Here is a 14,530-nt window from a genome sequence, read left to right as displayed (position 1 = left end):
AATCCTTCTCTTCTACCAAACCTTGTCTGTATAGGTGACTTCTCTGAGCATCCATATGCATTAGCTTCAAAACAGAATGCATAGCCTTCCTGCCTGAGGAAACACCTTGACATAAGGAATCCTGCAGCAGGCAATTTGGAGGTAGTAGCTGCACAGGAGGGAGCATATTCACTGGGTGGGGGAAATTGCAGCTACTAATCTGCATATTTAAGCCAAAACTTTATATCTTCATCAAGTCCCAGCAGCGAAGACATGTGTCCTTTTCTGCATTATTCTAACAATTTGCTTAAAGGTGTAAATTAGTTGCAGTCCTTGCTATAGTTCTAATGTTGTGACCCTTGATGTACAAACTGCAAATATTTTCTGGCTACATTAATCCATTGCAGTCCTGTATGTTCCTGCTACCCACAGGGAAATTTCTTTTCAAAAAACCACCTTTAAATTGTAAATTCTTGGCTTACAACTCATCCTGTAGCAGCAGATACTCTTAATTGCTTGTGGTGTGAGCAAAGTATTTTCTTTCTATCGGTTTTAGAATCCCCATATGGAGAAACCATGACATCCAAGAGCTGAGGCTATGTTTGTGGGACTTTTAAGTTGCTCTGCTAGTGCTTGAATAAATGGAGCAGATAAAATGTTTTCCTTTAAAAGTGCCTTTCAGTGTGTAGTAAAAAGAGCAATGAATGTGGGATCCAAATGTTGATTATTTCTGCAATATTTTTTTATGATACAGAGGGTTTCATAATTCTCAGCTAAATTTTCCTTTTAGCTAAGGACAAAGTACTTTGTTCAAGGCAGGTAGCATATTAAACCTGCTCATGTTAAACATACTAAATCTGCTTCTGCTGATACAAATGGATTTGATTTTTTCACTCCTGTGATGTGGAGTCACCCTTCCCAGGGTAATGTCTCTTTAAGGCAGACAATTTATCTCGTTTCCCATTTCTCCCAACTGGGGGTGTCACATATCTTCCCCAGTATTTTGAATCCAGAAATCAAGAAACTTAATGCAAGATGCTCTCTAAGCAGGGAAGCTGAGCAACTTCTGTGTCTATTAATACATTGTTTTCTGCTACTAGCAATGTGCTCTGGTCACTTTCAGTTTTGTTTCATAACCACCCCATGAAGTCAGGTAGACCCAAAGATAGTAAGTCTGAACTTCACGACTGAACAGGAGTTTTAACCTAGGCCTTCCCCCATTTAGGGCTGGGCGATATATTGATATATCATTCGAAACCAGTGTGAAGTCCATATCATGATAATGGTTTCATAATTTTTAACTTGGCAATAAATCGTGAATCATGATGTGTGTTAGGGCTGGGCGATATATCGCCCCAAACCAGTTTGAAGTCCATATCGTGGCATCAGTTTCATAAGTTTTTGACCTGGCACTATATTGTGAATCCTGGTGTGTTCACGCTATGCAAAAAACACAATGTGGGGAAAACCATGAAGCCAAACAATGCTTCTCTTGATTCCGGCAGCCCCTGTTAACTCTGCAGACTCAGCTCTTCCTTGCCTACAGCAGGAAACAGCGAACCACAAGAGCAGACGCCTGCAAAAATCACGATGTGGGAAAAACCGTGAAACCAGCCACTACCTCTACATAGTTCCATCCTTACTGCAGGCATCATGATAAATTGCTATATTGTGATGTTTAGCTGCTGATATATCACATTGTTGAAGACCAGATATCACCCACCCCCACCCCCATTCCAGGTCAGTTCTGTGTCTTCTAAACCACTGCCTTGCATGTTATAGTGGGGCATATTCTGGGAACCATGAATCTGTCGCATATGCCTCCTGTCCTACTGACTTCTGCATTCAGCATCTTAGGAAAACTAGTTTGGGGAGCGTATGCAGACCTAGATCTGGTTAACAATGTCATGACCCTCTCCTCTGCCCCGTCCTCACCAATCACTTGTTGAGGACTATAGATTGCAGTTGCTGCCCAGAGACCTTACAGTCCTATGTGCTGTCTGGTATTAAACACAATAATGCTTAGTAAAGTTGATTTAAGATACCGTTAAGAAGAAGAAACTACCGTAGTTTTTAGGCTGCATTTCTTCACTCAAGGTAGGGAACCACTATCTTCCCATATTTAAAATGATAAAAAACATATTTCCACCTGGCTTTAGTGTACCGTAGCTCAGAAAAAACACCCCACGTAATGGCATATGATGAAAAGAAAAAGATTGGGACTTGGCCGAACCTGTTTGTGTTGGAAATGTCGCTGTGTTTCAGTGTCCAACTTTCCAAGCTGCCAGTGTGAGTAATGCAAAAGTGAGATGGGTGGATTTTTATATAAACATCTGGTCCTGGAAGCATATGGGGATTGGTACTCAAAGCAGTTAAAGATAATGCGGCACTTTGCAAGCCCTGACGCAGACTGGAATGAGTGCAAAGTATTCTCCGGAGAGAGAGAGAGAGTTGTACAGCCATTATTCAGCCCTACTTAAGTAAGCTATGTCGCATTATCCCTGATGCAGTTGCGTTTCTTGTTTTGCCTGAGATGGGTAAGATATTGCTTAATAAAGTAGGTTTCCTATAGCAGAGTAAAAATGGCAGCCTTGGTATATTTATATTAGCAGTGGTTGCCCATCCTTCATTCACATCCATTCTGAAAATTTGTGCATAGGCACTATTGATGTTAGAGCAATAATTCCCAAAGTGTGTGCCATGAGAGCTGTTAGTGTGCCTAGAGAAATATATTCAAAATTAAAGTCTCTTGTGAGCCTTTTTATCCACTTGGTTGCAGAGGAGGTTGCACACCGTATCCCTGCATGATGTGGATACTTTTGCCTTGCTTCTATAATAGGTAGTCTTTGCTGGCAGCATCTGCATTGGGTATGACTAGGGATTGCAGGGGTGCAACAGGAACTGCCCTGAGAATGCAGAGCTTGAAGAGGAACACAAGTTCTGGTCCTTCCTGTCAGCTAGGAGACTAAGGTATTCAGGGTTATCTGGGTTTCTTTGTGTGTTTTTGTGTACACACAATTTGTTGTAAGTCTCCTTGGGATCATTCAGTCAAAATAAATCCTATAAATTTTCTAAATAAACTTTTAGATTAAATGAAACTGCCGTACCTGTTCACAGATGAGACATGCTCAGAACAGGGACTCTTTCAAACTGTGTGCCTCAGCTACTGGAGAAACACGGAGGGAGAGCTTTTCCTATATGGACTGCTGATATCTGAGACTTAAAAAGAAACATCAGGAAATTCAGTCCTGTTTCTCATCTGTCCACACAGAAAAATATATTTGGATGTCCTGCATTCTGTTTGGAAAAATGGTCATTAAATTCTTTGTTCAAACTTGTCAGCATCTCCGTTCAGAAAAGTTGGTGTGGAGGTTGCTATGCATTTTACAGCCTTTCCAACAGGTCCTGGGCAGCTTCTCCAGCCTGGTGCCCTGCAGATATTTTGGACTACAACTCCCATCAGCCCTAGCCCAGCCCAACTATCTGTAGGGCACCAGTTTGGGGAAGGCTGCTGTCGATGCGAGAGAAGGAAGAATGTGGCAGTCCATCCTAGATGAAAATCTGGTGGCTTCTGGCCGTCTTCTTCAAGTGCATTTATATGAAACAGATCTCAGGCATGTCTGCCTATGTAAGGAATGTTGGCTTGAAAGAGGCTCATAATAAGGCTGTGATCTAGAGAGCTGCATGGGTTAGTTTCTGCATACAGCATGGCTCTGAACTTGCTGCTGTGTGTGCTACACTGCTTGACAAACTGCTGTTGAAACGAGGGAGTTTTATTTGTATGCCACCTTGCAAGAAATTCAAGGCACCATACATCATTCCATTCCCCATTTTGTCCTTGCAGCAATCCCCCAAGGTAGGTTGGTGCAAGAGAGTCGCCCAGTCAACGTCATGGCTTGAGTGGTGATTTAAACCTGGGTCTCAACCAGCGGTGTGGGCTGCTGCTTTTGAAGTTGAGGAGGGAACAATGAAAATAAGTGGATTGTGTGTAAAAACCATGCTGCACAGGTATACAGGGTTCTGGGGATTACATCCCAAAGGGGCCCCTGTAGAATATGATGGCATCACTTAAATCAAGTGCCACAGTCTAGAATCCCCCTGGTACTTGGGTGACAGGAGAGAGCCAATCTGGTGCCACTGTCTGCTGTAAAAGATCATTCAGGAGACTATTAGGACGGTTATCGCCTTGTATGGCTGAACAATTTGGTCACCTGCATGCCTTCTCTAGGTAATCACCAACATTTGGACCTGAATGGCTGAGGTGTCTTGAGTTCTTCTCGTCACTTCCTCCTTCCTTCTTCATGCATTGCAAAAGCACCCTAAATGCTGTGGGTGAGCGACTGAAAGAAACACAGGGTGAGATCACCATGGCTTGTCCTGGCCAGACAACCTTTTCTGACTTCCAGTGACACTTTGGCTGCTTAATAATCCGACAGATGAATGAGCCTTCCACCCATTTTTTTATTTTTTGCTTTAATATCCTGGCTTGTTTGGAAGCTGTTAAACATAGTTCTCCAGTTTGGGAGGTGGGAACACTAGCTAATGGAATATGTCCCGGCCGATTTGTCTCCTATACAGTGACAAGGGTTGGATGTGCCGCCACTCAGTCATAGCTTGACTTAACCTGAGATATGATTGTCCAAACTTGCCCTATCTTCATCTTTGAATTCATCACAGAATTACACGGGTCATGGTATCAGAACTGGAAGCAGTGTTAGAAACTGAGATATGAAGGCTAGGAGCTAAATGGCATCTTAAACCTAGGTTATGGGCCCAACAACAGAATGTCTAGGCACACTTTTTACAGGGATCAAGCCTGCAATTTTGGCATTGTTGGCACCACACACTAACCAACTGAGCTGTCTCTGCTCAGGCTAGTGCCTTTCAAATTGGATTTGTGCCTTCTTCCAGGCAGGCTGAACTACGAGTGTGTAGGCTGTGGGAATCAGATGTATCACAGGAGTGCATCCAAGATACCTCCATGCAGATGGATCTCAAGATAAAAATATCTTTCATTCCTTCTTTCCTTGCCCCAGTCCCTCCCTTCCTCACCAAACATATGATTAGGGTGCTGACAGCAATTGATTGTCTCCTTGCCTGTTTTAGCATATTGATTTCAAGTCTTTCACCCCAGTCTGAGAGCCTAAAAGTATTTCAGTTGAAAAATTGGAAGTATGTTTGTCCTGTCAAAGTTTGTAACGTAGCTGCTCTGCAGAAAGCAAAGTGAGTGTTTTGTTTGTTCCTGAAGGGATCTTTCATTGAAGCAATCAGTGTGATAAGCTTAGAATGCCATTAAAAAGTTGCTTCTCTGCTGCCCTTTTTCAGTATGAGTAATCTTTCTATTTACTTTTTGTACAGGAATGTCGGTGCCAAAGTACATAGCATACCCATATAGCAGTCTTCATGGTCCTGACGTGTTCTGGGTGGGTTGCACAATGATGGGTTTTTCGTTTTTCATTTTGAATGTTGTTTTTTCTTTTACCAGGCTCAACATTACCCACTGTTGTTGTGTGTCCCTTTCAGCTTTGTTCCATCACTACACTTCACACTTAAATTTCATCCCAGCACTTGTTGCTGATATATACATTAATAATTGGGTTGAGGGGGGGAATAACAATGTACTGTATTGTTAACCGCTGATGTGATGTTTTTACATTCTGCTGTAGAGGGAGATATAGGGCCTGAAGTGTAGAGTTATTTTGCAGGTGGGTCCCATTCCAAAGTGTTTGAAACCCTGCCATATAGCATGCATCCATGCAAGAGAAATGTTTTCCTACGGAAAGGCAGCAAGTCTGTGTAGGAAAATAGGAGTTGCTTGTATTGGCTGCTGGGATGCACTCAGAGGCAAGAAACATGCCACTTGCACATTAAATAAACTTGTATTTTCCTGTATGAAGATTATTTCTAGAGCACCTGTATCAATCAGGGAGCTGAACAAGAGATTTGACCTGCTTGCAAACCGTATGTTTAAAGCACCCCCCCAAATATGGGAACTGTAGTTTAAGGGTTTGGGGAATTGTAGCTTTAAATGCATGGTGTGTCTGCAGCCTTATAAAAAGCCCCCTTCCAACTCGTATGATTCCATGTATAGGATAGCAGTACTGTGTGCAGGTGTCACAGGAAGCTACCTTATACTGAGTTAGACCACTGGCCCACCTAGCTCTGCATTGGCTACACTGACTGGTTCCAGCTCTCCAGGCTTCCTCCCAACCTTAACTGCAATATCAGGCCTTGAATGTGAAACCTTCTGCATGCACAATGTGCTCTACCACTGAACCGCAACCCTTCCTCCTAAAGGTCAGTACAAGCTTTGCCCTTTAATTTTACCTTTTCTTCCTTTTGGCTAACCCTACTGGTCAGTCTAGCCCAGTGTTGCCTGTCTCTAGGCCAGGGGCAGCTAATCTGCAGCCCTCCAGATGTTGCTGGACTACAACTTGCACCATCCCTGGCCATGCTGATTAGGTCTGATGGGTGATGTGTTTCAGGCAGGAATCTTAAGACCATTGTTGAATTGGCCCAGGAGCTTTAAAACGTAATATGGGAGCAGGTCCTGCATCTGTAGTTTCCCTCTGGTTTCCTTTGTTTTCAAGACTGGTCTTGGGGCAAGGCAAACTAGGGGCTAGAGGTCCTGTGCATTGAGAGAGGCCTTTGGTGTAGGAAAGGTGAAGGAGCTTGCAGCAGCTTGTACTGAGCTAATGTCTCTCTCTGCTGTGTAACAGTTATGGAGGCCCATTGAGAGAATCTGTTAGATACCCAGCACAGGGCATGAGTGGAGTGTGCAGCAGTAAAGTTCTAAAAGAACTGGTGAGCTGCTCCCAACCCCCACCCCGTCCCACTGCCAATAATTTTCAGATGTGATTTGGCCGCCCAGAAATAGTCAGCTGTGCCAAGGCAGAAGCTCGGAGGCCTCTGTTGCTTTGGCTACAGTGCTCATATGCTTAGCCTGAAATCCTGGCCCTATGCCAGTTAGCAAAACTATGGAGGATGAGGTGATACCATTCTCCATCCTGCCCCCATTCCTGCCTTATTGTTTGGGATTTGTTCGAGCATAACATGAAATTAGGTTGCATTAGCCTGGCTCAGCGTCCGTAAACAATATTTGCTCTGTCACTTCCCTCTGTGGGCTACCCTCTTCACCATCCTTTGCTATTCCCTCTTCTCCTCCTCCATGTATTGCGAATCTAGTTGAGATGGCTCTATTCATTCCACCCCAGTCACAAGAGGAATGCAGGTTAATGATTTCTGAAGTAATGAACTTTGAGGGTGGAAATGAGGTGGAAGTAGGAACTGGAGGCTGGTACTTTGAGATTTGGTTTGCCTTCCACATTACTGATCTGGTGTGCATGAGATACTCCTCTACTCTTGCATAAATGAGGCATTTTGAAAAGCTGTAGTAGGCTCAGGTTTATTGCAGGATATTTCAAACTTTCTGCCTTCATGCATTGCTGTTTCCATCAATGTGAATGCCACAAAACTACTGCTCATTACAAAAGATTCTAGCTATACATAGGAATATAGGAAGCTGCCTTATACTGAATCAGACCATTGATCCATCTAGCTTAGTCTACACTGACAGGCAGCCGCTTTCCCTCTGTCCTACCTGGGGGTGCTGAGAATTGAACCTGGAATGTATGTAGATATAGTTTCTGCATGTAAAGAGAAGTTCTGTGTTTTGGAATGGGCTGAGTAAGTGTTCCAAGCACTTGCACTTACTTGACATTTGACTGCCGGGAAAGTGTTTCATTCTCTGCTTTTCAGCAAACATACAATCACTGGGCTATCTTTAGTCAGCTTGTGGCTTAACTTTACCTCAGGAGAGACAGAACATTGCAAGTGGTTTACATTTTCCTGTGAGGAACACACTCCTTGAAGAAAGCAACTCATCTCTCTCATTCATCACTGCAACCACTTAGCGCAGGAAAAAAAAAGAGCATTGTTCAGTCGGCTGATGTTTGCTTTGTTAAAAAAAAAAATCCTCTGGAACAGTAGGCTACGTGGATGTTTGGCTGAGTAAGAGTTGGAATTGAAACTTCTGTGGCTTAAGGATTTTGTTTACTTATTTTCCTTCCTTTTACAGCATCGTGTCCCACCTTCCTTCAAGTTGCGTGCTCTCTCTCTCTCTCTATATATATATATTTGGATGCTCCTGGTATATAAGCAGAAAATGTAGTTCATGACTGACCAGGAACGAGACCTTGGGATCATAGTGAATAGCTCAGTGTAGATGTTGTCCAGGTGTGTGTCAGCTGTGAAGAAGGCAAATTCCATGTTAAGGATCATTAGAAAAGGAATTGGGAGGGGAAAACCCTGTCAATACAATTATATTATTCAAATCCATGGTGTGACCACATTTGGAATACTGTGTACAGTTCTGGTCACCTTCTCTTAAAAAGCATATAGTAGGGTTGGAAAAAAGGTTCAGGAAGGGACAACCAAAATGATCAAGGGGATGGAGAGATCAATGAACAGTTGCAGTATTTGGCACTGCTTTATTCTGGAGAAAAGGCAAGTAAGAGGTGACATGATAGAGGTTTATAGAATTATACATGGCTTGGAGAAAGTGGATAGAGGAATTTTTTCTGCCTTTCTCAGCACTAGAACAAATGGATATCAAATGAACACAAATGTTGAAAGATTCAGGGCAAATAAAAGGAAGTACTTTTCATTCAGTGCATAAGTAAAACTGTAGAAACTCACTCCCACAGGACAGGGATGGCCACAAACCTGGTTGGCTGTGAAAGAGGATTGGACAAATCAGTGCAGGATGGAGGGTATCATTGGCTACTGACCACAATGGCAGGAATGCTTCTCAATACGAGTTGCTGGGAACCATGGGGCCAGGAGGAGAGTGCTCTTGTACTCAGGTCCTGCTTCCAGGCTTCACATAGGCCTCTGGTTGACCACTGTGAAGACAGGATGCTGGTCTAGATGGGCCATTGGCCTGATCCAGCAGGCTCCTCTTACGTTTTTATGTTCTTAGAGACATAACAGTATCCAAACCGCAGATAATAACAAAGAAATAACCAGTCAAAGAGAGTACAGAATCCGACTCTCATCCACAGGCCATCTTGTTAATCCAGGAGGCCTTCTAAGACAGGGGTCAGCAAACTTTTTCAGTGGGGGGCTGGACTATATTTTTTGGGGGGATGAATGAATTCCTATGCCCCAGAAATAACCCAGAGATGCATTTTAAATAAAAGGACACATTCTACTCATGTAAAAGCATGCTGATTCCTGGACCGTGCGTGGGCTGGATTTAGAAGGCGAATGGGCCGGATCTGGCCCTCTGGCCTTAGTTTGCCTACCCATGTTCTAGGACTAAGTTTACTTATGCCTTTGCACTTACTAAAACTAGCTACCTTTTGAACACACCTTGGGCTGTCATTAGTGAGTTTCAAAAGCTTGCTGGGAGTGCGGATATTTACTGCTCCAATTCCAATTGTATCATTCACCCATCACCAGTACTGGTTCACAGCTTACTTTCATTAGCCACTATGCTACATTAGTTTATATGAAGAAGAATACAATAAATAAGTCTCTGAATCCTCATGTTTTTAATTTTAATATGCAGAACATTTGTTTCCCCTGGTTTGTGTGTTAAACAAAGAGATGGCAAAGGTTTGAATTGCTTGCCCTTCTGAATTTTGCATATCAAAATGTCTGAAATGTCCTTGAGGCAAAAAAAATCTGACAATCTACTTGCACACATCAAACTGAGATGCATCTGTCTGTAAGATGAATGGTATTGAATTATAGCTCTTTGGGCAAAAGAACTTGCTGCATTTTATCTAAAGATCAAATCCCATGAGTCCGATAATGATTTAAACCTCCTTTGTATTGAATAAAGCCTGTAGCTTAACAAGTATCGATCTGAAGCCAAAGTCTTATAGATTCAAAATTTAGTTTTGAACAAAACTGAGGACCCTGCTTCCATTTAATGAAAGTTTTTATATTAAAAAAGCCCATGCTGTAGAAAAATACCCTATTTCTTGAATATAGCTTTGGGCTGTTGCAGACACTGCGAGAATTCATGTCCATGCAGCAGATTTAATTAGTGTGCAACTATTAAGTGTTTTTATCTATTCACTGGCATATTACTTGGAATGATGCAGGTAGTTCATGGTGTGTACAATTAGACATCCAACTGCTGATGTCTCTGAAATGTATATTTTGCTCACCCCTCATAGTGACTTGCAGTTTATTAAAATGCAGCTTCTATTAAATACAGTGAAATGATGAAATAGATAACTAACAGAGTCGGGCCAGAGGTCCTATGCAGCCCCTAATGGCATTTTATTGTGGCCTTCCGTTCCTCCTGAAGCTGTTAGAGTTCCTTCCTTCCTTTCTGTCCCCCACCCCCCCACTCCTCCTGTTTTTTAAAGGTTTGTTTTTCCTCTTTCTACCTAGGTTCTAAACCAGGGGTTCCCAAACTAAGGCCCGGGGGCCGGATGCGGCCCAATTGCCTTCTCAATCCGGCCAGCGGATGGCCCGGGAATCAGCATGTTTTTACATGAGTAGAATGTGTTCTTTTATTTAAAATGCATCTCTGGGTTATTTGTGGGGCATAGGAATTCATTCATATTTTTTTTCAAAATGTAGTCCGGCCCCCAACATGGTCTGAGGGACAGTGGACCGGCCCCCTGCCATTGTGAGGGGAAAGTATTTTATTTGATAAAAACAATTTTTTAAAAAACTTCTTCTGGTTGTATGGCTTGATCTGAGAACAAACCAATAAGACAGGGGTGTCCAAACTTTTTTCAAAGAGGGGCCAGATTTGATGAAGTGAAGGGCCATGAGGGCCGACCAAAGGGCTGACCAATGTTGTTGACCTTTTTTGGCTTGAAGTTGTTGAGCTTTTTTTAGGATTCTACCCCAGGAAATAAACTGCCACAGGTGCCAGATTAGACCCCCGAAATGGACTTTGGACACGCCTGCAATCCTGCAATAAGGCTTCTACACTCTCTGTGTGTGTCATGTGCATGTATGTTTTGCTCTCTAAACTCAGAAATTACTTTCACTTACTTTCTAGAACAGTATCTGGGTTGCTCTCCTGCACTAAAAATAAAAATTTAAACCCTCTGTATACTTATGTGAGAGTAATCCTATCAAGCACAGTTGAGATTACTTGTGAGTTGAACTTCATAGGATTGAGAGTTCTGCTCTGAGGCAGCTGTGATGAAAATTGAAACGGGGTGATCTTTATTCCAGATTTGTTAACCCAGAGCGGTTTTGTCTCTGACTGCTCACCGTTGACTGCTCACTACTAGCATGCAGCTCATGACAGTTCACTCACGAGGGCATGCAGGACTCGATAGAGGAAAGATTGCCCATCCCTAGTTTGCATCCTAAAACCTGTTGGGAACATTATCACAGCCCAACAAAGTATTTATTAATAGGAAGATCTTAACCCAGAAGCCTCCCTGGGCAAGGAATTATACGAGTAGATTTGTAGAACAGTATCTCTGTTAAGATAAGACAGGCATCCACCATCTGTACTTTGTGGAAACAATTGAAGACATTTTTATTTTTGCAAGCTTTTCCAGCTGTGTGGAAAGGTCTCTGTCTTAGGTGTTTATTTTGAATTGTTTTAAAACCTATAATTAGATTTTTGTACTATTTTAAAAAAAGTTTTTGAATGTTTTTAGTGTGTGTTTGTAAATCACCTTGAGGCTCATGTGAAAGGTGATTCCTAAATTAAGATAATAAAGAATAAATACAAGTAACAGACAGTGTCACAACTGTGCATCTATAATTATCTATTGAATTCTAGTGCTGGGAGCATAGCTGCCAAGTTATCCCTTTTTTTAAGGGATTTTCCCTTATGCTGAATAGGCTTCCTCACGAGAAAAGGGAAAACTTGGCAGCTATGGCTGGGAGTACCCAAAGCAGGTACCCTGCTTAAGGTACAGTGAGAGAGCCAGAAGCAAAAGGACTTGACTGGGATATTTACCCTTAACTTTGGGTTCTCGTAATGATGCAGCATGGCTTTTTATGCCCTTTGCCAGAAGTATACATCTAAAACTGACTTCCCAACAGCTGTTTCGGTAGCTAAGCTGACACCTCCCCTTTTCCATTCCATCACAGTAGGTGGTAAAGCAGCCTTTTGCAGTGAAACCACATGGTCTGAAATCTGGTGTCTGTATATAAGAGGTCAGTTAGTTCTCTTTAACAGCATTCCCCTCCCCAACCTAATCTAATAGATGCATTTAGAGGCCAAACTGAAAACCCATCAGCTCTCACTCCCCATTGCTTTGCCCAGGACCACAGTTGGCTTTGACAGAAATGACTTCTTCTGTATTTATATTGGGTAGTAAGGGCTTATAAATGGGAGGGAGGAATTCTTGGCAGGAAATACAGCCCGATCCCCCAGCCCACCCGTAACAGGGTTGTGTATTGTTGTCTGCTTATTCCCCCTCTCTTCTCTGGAAAATGATGTCACTGATGCCCTGATCAGCCCTTTATGGCTATTGTCCAAGGGTCATTAAGGAGGCAGGGCACACTGTTTGCATTCTCCACCTACCTCTTTTGAGTTGAGAGTGATGAGCTTTGTCTCTTCTTAACTTAGACAGAGATAAGACTAATTCTTTCCAACTCTAACTTGCTAGACATGAAAGGCCCATTATTTAGAATCGAGATTATTATTAATTTCATTTCTATACTTCTTTATCTTTATGCTTTGATTAGTTGCTTTCCATCTTACCAAAGAATAGAGATTGGAGGGAGCACTTCAGTTCATATCTCATTTAGAGACGTGCTTAATTTGCATTTCCTAAATCAATATGTGAACTGAAATGCAACTGTTCGCATTGCATCACATCTTTCTGTCTCGGGAGACAATGGAGAAATGCACTTTTGCAGGCAAACACTACTGTGACTGTAAAGACCGATGCAGGAGAGAGATGTTTTGTTGCAGCTGGGGCTGATGAAATTTGCACATGTCTGAATTTTGCAATGCCATTCTTCAGCCATGTGTAAATGTCCATGATGGACTTAAGAAGAAAATCACAGACTGATGTGGAAAAACAAACTTAATATTGGAAGAAAGGGAAATGGAGAAGAATCAAAATGGACAGATTCACCCATAATTAAGATAGTCAGTTCTTAAAGGGCTGCGAGAATTAATCCACTAAGTACATGAAACTCTTAACTCTTGCTGAAACTCCAATTTAATGTGAGCTGTATTATTCGTTTGGGTAATTCTATTTGAGCCTTGTTGCTCCATCATTCTGAGAAGCTTGGGGTGGCCCCTAAGTTTTGGAACTCCTTCCTTACAGAGGTGTGTCTGGCAACATCTTTGTTATACATCTTTGCTGGACTGCTGAAGACACACACACACCTCTTTTGATGCCTGAGATGTATGTTTTTTGGGCATGCCTTATTTCTGCGATGATAAGCCGTTTTAATTGTTGTAACTCAATTGTAATAATAGCCAAGGCAGGAGGAAGGGTCAAAAAAGGTTTGTGTGATTCCTTCTGTTCCCCTGTGGGTCCCTGTTCTGAGAGAATAGAAGTTGTCTGAAGAGTTCCCCACCCAGAAGTCTCAGTTACACTGGCAAAACGGATTGAGCTAGGGGCACCTGAATCCAAGGCTCCAGTTTAGATTGCAGCCCCACCCAAGTCTGCTTTTAGATTTATTTATTTTAATTTACAGCATTTGGCAAGTGTAACGTTGTGGGTGTTTCTGTTTAGTAAACTTGTAAATGTAAATATATAATTTATATCAATATAAATCTGGCTAAATTAAGCTAATTCAGTGATGTGAGCATGCTGTGTGTTGCTTTTAAAAGACAGAACAACCATATAAACTAGAGGGGAAGTAAGCACCCTGAATATTCAATATCAACATCAGGTTCTCCCCCCCCCCCATATTTTCAAGTACTGTTTGTACCGTACTTATCACGAAATAGAACTTCACATGGGGGCTGGTATGTTTTGCCTTGTAGGGCCAAGAGCGGGGGGGGGCACAATTTTAATAAGAGAAAATGACAAAGGTCAAAGGTCCCAAACCAAATCTCCACTCCACGAGACTGGTATTAATACTTGAAAAAGAACTAACACTGGAGATCTGTGTTCACAGATCCCCCACAATATGCCTTTAAGTCTTCATGAAACAGGTAGCTGGTCTGCTTTCCATTAATTTGTGCTATTTACAGCAGTTGGACTGCAGAACTGCGGTTAGCGGGACTTTTGTAATAAAGTTGCATTATAATTTAACAGACGTTACCCTTATATTTTATGGGACGCGGGTGGCGCTGTGGTCTAAACCACTGAGTCTAGGGCTTGCCGATCAGAAGGTCGGCAGTTTGAATACCCGTGACGGTGTGAGCTCCCGTTGCTCAGTCCCTGCTCCTGCCAACCTAGCAGTTTGAAAGCACATCAAAGTGCAAGTAGATAAATAGGTACCGCTCCAGCGGGAAGGTAAACAGCATTTTCATGCGCTGCTCTGGTTCGCCAGAAGCGGCTTAGTCATGCTGGCCACATGACCCGGAAGCTGTACACTGTCTCCCTTGGCCAATAAAGCGAGATGAGCGCCGCAACCCCAGAGTCGTTTG

The 14,530-nt window shown here is 42.5% G+C and overlaps 1 protein-coding gene across 25 annotated transcripts in view; it reads left to right on the top strand.

The window, feature by feature from the left end:
- The window catches only part of MICAL3 (microtubule associated monooxygenase, calponin and LIM domain containing 3), a 186,304-nt gene that overhangs the window by 32,804 nt on the left and 138,970 nt on the right, over positions 1–14,530 (top strand). The gene's annotated exons all lie outside the window — the stretch shown is intronic.

The sequence above is a fragment of the Zootoca vivipara genome, chromosome 10 (assembly GCF_963506605.1).
Source record: "Zootoca vivipara chromosome 10, rZooViv1.1, whole genome shotgun sequence".
Lineage (NCBI taxonomy): Eukaryota > Metazoa > Chordata > Lepidosauria > Squamata > Lacertidae > Zootoca > Zootoca vivipara.
Note: the sequence above shows the minus strand (reverse complement) of the source record. Positions and strands in the feature narration are given on the sequence as shown.